This window comes from Eubalaena glacialis, chromosome 8, assembly GCF_028564815.1.
Source record: "Eubalaena glacialis isolate mEubGla1 chromosome 8, mEubGla1.1.hap2.+ XY, whole genome shotgun sequence".
NCBI classification, from domain to species: domain Eukaryota; kingdom Metazoa; phylum Chordata; class Mammalia; order Artiodactyla; family Balaenidae; genus Eubalaena; species Eubalaena glacialis.
Window position 1 is genome coordinate 51,635,392 of NC_083723.1, and position 4,956 is coordinate 51,640,347.

The 4,956-nt window shown below is 43.1% G+C and overlaps 1 protein-coding gene across 4 annotated transcripts in view; it reads right to left on the bottom strand.

The window, feature by feature from the left end:
* The window catches only part of SLC25A40 (solute carrier family 25 member 40), a 52,194-nt gene extending 47,478 nt beyond the window's left edge, over positions 1–4,716 (bottom strand). For 3 of the 4 annotated variants that reach the window (XM_061197680.1, XM_061197682.1, XM_061197679.1), the window contains exon 1: positions 4,559–4,716. The gene's annotated coding sequence lies outside the window, so the exon portion shown is untranslated. The remainder of the gene's footprint in view (positions 1–4,558) is intronic. The other variant, XM_061197681.1, reaches the window with a different exon arrangement.
* Between the last annotated feature and the right edge of the window lie 240 nt (positions 4,717–4,956).

The following is a 4,956-nucleotide window of genomic DNA, read 5'->3' on the forward strand; positions in this document are numbered from 1 at the left end:
CAGAAAGCAGATTAGTAGTTGCCACAGGTTGGGGGGAGGGGGGAATAAGGAATGACTGCCTAATGAGTACCGGGTTTCTTTTTGAGGTATTGAAAATGTCTGGAATTATATGGTGGTGATTGTTGCACAACACTGTGAATACACTGAAAGTCACTGAACTATACACTTCAAGATAGTTTAAATGAATTTTATGTTAGGGAATTTCATCTCAATTTTTAAAAAAACTACATGAGATAACCAGTTCACACCCAGTGAGTGACAAGGATGTTTAACAACTGGGACTCTCCTACATTGCTGCAAGGAACAGTTACTAAAAACGTCTGTAGTTTCTCATCACGTTAAACATTCAGTAAACATATGATCTATCAATTCCAAGAAAAATAAAAGCCTATGTCCACAAAACGACCTATATACAAATGTTCATAGCAGCATTATTCATAATAGCCCCAAATTAGAAATACCCCAAATATCCATCAAGAGGGGATGGATAAACTGTGGTATATTCACAGAATGGAATACTACTCAACAATAAAAAGGAATGGACTACTGATACATGTAGCAACATGGATGAATCATGAAAATATGTTATGCAAAATAATGGAGATGCAAAGCATATAAATTATATGATTCCATTTATAGGAAGTTGAAATACAGGAAAAATTATTTATGATATTAGAAATCAGAAGAGTGGTTACCACTGGTGGGAGAAGGGAGATTGGAACAAGGGGTGAAATAACTTTCTGTGGTGACAGAAATGTTCTTTATTTTGATTGGGGGTGGTAATTACATGGATATACATATTTGTTAGAACTCATCAATCTGTACGCTTAAAATGGGTGCACTTTATTGTATGTGGATTATAAAATATATTAGAAATTTTTAAAACATACATGATGAGACTTCAATGGGAGTCTTAAAGTAAACAAGTCTCACTGGGCCTAGCCCATTGTAAGTGCTCAATCAATATAAAAGGAAAGAAAAAAGTGGGCTAGGAAGGTAGATTGTTTTATAACCATGGCTGGGAGTTCCCTCGTGGTGCAGTGGTTAAGAATCCGCCTGCCAATGCAGGGGAAACGGACTTGATCCCTGGTCCGGGATGATCCCACATGCCGCGGAGCAACTAAGCCTGTGCACCACAACTACTGAGCCTGCGCTCTAGAGCCCACAAGCCACAACTGCTGAGCCTACGTGCTGCAACTACTGAAGCCCGTGCGCCTAGAGCCCGTGCTCTGCAACGAGAAGCCACCGCAAGGAGAAGCCCGTGCACTGAAGAGTAGCCCCCGCTCGCCGCAACTAGAGAAAGCCCACACACAGCAATGAAGACCCAAAAAAGCCATAAAAAAAAAAAAAATTGCCAAATATGTATTGTGTAATATCCTAAAGGAATTTACAATCTAGTTCAGAATGTAATACAACCTCTGAACCAACTCATTATCCTTAACAGCTCCGACAGGTACCACAGCAGCCTCTGAATTATACTGTCTCAATGTGATTCACTCTCAAATTTTGAATTTTCCTGTCTTGCTTATTCTCCATTTTTGACCCTTCACTTAGGTTATGTTCAGGGACTTGATATGCTGAATTTTCCTTTGTTTCCCAGCCCAGCCTCACCTGAGACACGGACTTCAGCGCCACAGCCACTAACCAACTCTATCCCTTCATACGCTTAGCTTGCAAAACTAAGAACTAAATCTCAGAAAAACCTTAGGCCCTCCAACTCACCAGGGTAATGAGACTCTAAAATACGAAAATTAATTAATAACAATAGCAACAGAACACATTTCAGGAGATAATATATCAATAGCTGGCAAATAAATCAAACTGGACTATTACTGAAGGCCCCAAATGAGCAGGAGATAAAGGCTGAGTCTAAGTCAGGCTTGCTATGAAAAGGAAAGAGGAACAACTGTGAGCCAGGTGGAGAGGCTTAAGGAAAAGAAATAAGAAAGGAAAGTGGTATTGCAGAAGAATGAATAAATCCATTTGTCTAGACTCTAGAATAAAAATTATATTTGTATATTCATGAGGTAGTCTGAAAAAGCAAATTAAGGCCTCATTTGATAATTACAAAAAGTTGTGGGGTAGACAGAGCACATATTATTTTCATTTACAGATGAGGAAATTGTAGTATGGCAAGGTTAGTATTTGCCCAAGGTCATAAAACTACCTAGGAATAGAGCCAGTACAGAATGAAATTCATTTTCTCTTGATTCACAGTCAAACGTTCATTTACTTAGACCATGATTCTACTCAATGTTTTCCAACTTTGCTTAATAGAATTCTTTAACCAACTTTTCACAAGTAACGCTGCCCCCATTTATTTCTTCTTGCATGTATACCTTTCACCTGAAACACATCTCAAGACATACTTTAAATAAATCTTATTCTTTGACCAATAGCCCTGATTATTTGCATGATAGTAAGGAGGTCTCTATATTTACAGGCCATAGATATATGACCACATCCTTCTTCTGGTGGCTACTACAAGATTTGAGTTCCAATAATAATTTTTTAAAATTGTCCTTGGGTTACAGATCAGAAAATTTCTAACACTGTCCAGCAAAACAAACTTTCTGCTTATTCACAGCTTGACATTATTTCCTGCAGTGCAGTCAAGGGTGTGTCTAAAAGCCTAGGGTGCCACTATGTTACTGTCCTTCCTCATTATAGTAAGTAAGAAAGGTACCTCATCTTTCACTGGAACATAAAATGGGCTTCCTGTTTTTATTTTCTTCAACAGATACCTATCTTTCCCATATCCCCTAAACCTTCCAAAGACCCTATCTTCCCTTCCTATCATGATAATTTCCTACACTGACAAATTTTTTGCAAGAGTATAGTCAACCCATCTCCACTTCAAGCCCATCATTTTTATCTAGTACTTACCTTAGCCATCTCCTGAAATTCTCACTAAGGAACCAATGACATCTTAAACACCAGAATCGAAGGCCTATTTTTCAAGTCTTAGCCTTTTGGAACGCTTGAAGATGGAGAGAGGCTGATATAGAGTTCACCAGGATGGCAGCACTTACTCAGCTCTCACTCTGTGCCAGGCACTGTACTAATTAAGCTTCCAAAAATGTTCCAGTTAATTCTCACAATGTCTGAGAAGTGTTTATTACCTCCATTTTCAGATATTAAAATTTAGGATCAAAATTACCCAAAACCATATAGTTAGTGAAGCCTGCACGATCCCAAAGTTTGTAATTCTGGGACATTTGAAGATTAGTTCCCAGTTCTCTTCCTAACTCTGTGGCCTTTTCTCCGTCTCCTTCACCAGTTCATCATCCTCCACTCATCACTACTTCTCTTATTTCACATGCTCTCCCAGGCAATTTCCATTTCCTCCCGTGGCTTTAGCTACCTTCTATACTAGTGTTTCTCAATCTTTTAAAACTTTTTATAAACATAAAAATCATGTGCTCTTTTGGTAGCTTACATTTTGAAAACAGATGTTTTTCCCAAATAGAAATTCTAGTGTTGTTCAAACTACACCTCCTCCTGCCTTTTAAGATCGGATAACCTCTTAGGCATCACCCCATGACTGAGAATCAGCGATTGGTCTGTATGACATCTCTCAAATCAGTCTTCCCTCTCCTGACCATCCCCACTCTCTCCCAGACATCTCTCCTGAATTACAAATATTACCAGGTGTCTAATAAAAAGAGATCCATTATCGTCTCCCCAGGCCCTTCAAACTAAGACCATCCACAGCAAAACTCATTTCCCTTAGCAAACATGAATCACCTCTTTGCGTTCTCCATTTTGGCTAAAGGTATTACAATCTACCCTTTTCTATGCTTTTATGGTACCTATTTGTGAAACGGCAACACTGGCACTAACTTCCCTTAGCTACTAAGTTAAAAATCAACCATCAAACAACGAGACACTATCGTGGCCAGGAGGGAAGGAATGTAAAGTATAGTACAAGATTTAACGCTTTTACTCCTTATGAAGTTTACAAGAAGAAACACACCAAAATCCATTTTCTGTGTGTGAAGCGTTTTCCCACTTACCAAACAAAATTAATTTACTTTTCAAAACATTTAAATGTAATCCTTACTACAAATCCCATTTTAGAGATGAAAAAAACTGAGATTCAAAGGGATTAGGTAATTTAACCCAAGTTTTACAAGCTGGTCGGTGCAAGGTCCAGACCCGAAACCCTAGACTTGAGATTTCAAATTCCCTTTCCTGTTATTGTTGAAATAAACTTCTACACAATAAAACGAAATCAGGGGTGTGCACAACAGAGGTCAACAGAGCAGCGCACGCAAGTACCAGAAAGCACAAGGCACCCTAGACACGCTCTAGGCCGGGGGCCTCCTGGCCCAAGCCTCGCTCCGACGCCCCCCGGCCGCTCTCTCCCCGCTAAGACCCTCTGCGGCCTGCCTCCAGCCGGCCGGGTGACCACAGGAAAACGGCGCTCTGAGAATCGGGGCGCGCTGGGTAGAGGCTGCCGCCGCCAACCCGCCCCACCCCAATCTGCGTCCCGGCTCGGCCGCAGCCGCCGCGCCTCCAGCCGCCGGGACAGCCGAGCCGGGGAGAGCAAGCGTACCTGGTGGAGGAAGCGGCTGGAGGGCAGGCAGTCCCGGCAACCTTAGAAGGCGGGAATGACCTCGGAGGCGAGTTAGTCTGGCTGACGGCGCTAACTACATTCACTCCCTTTGGCCACCTCGGAGCCACATGGCGGATCTGAGGGCGAGAAGGCGTCACAGTGGGTAGGGCGCAGGGGCGGAGACGCGACCCGTGGGGGCGGGGCGCAGGCGCGAGGAGGCGGGGTGTGAGGGGCCGGATGTGCACCGCGAGGAGGCGGGCACCAAGGGGCTGGGCACGCGACGCGAGCACGTGGGGGAGAGCGCGAGGCGGGGCGCGCGGCGTGAGAGGGGGCGGGGCGCGCGTATCGGCGCCGCGGCCGCGTGACGCGTTTTCAAATCTTCAACCGCCGCAGCCCAC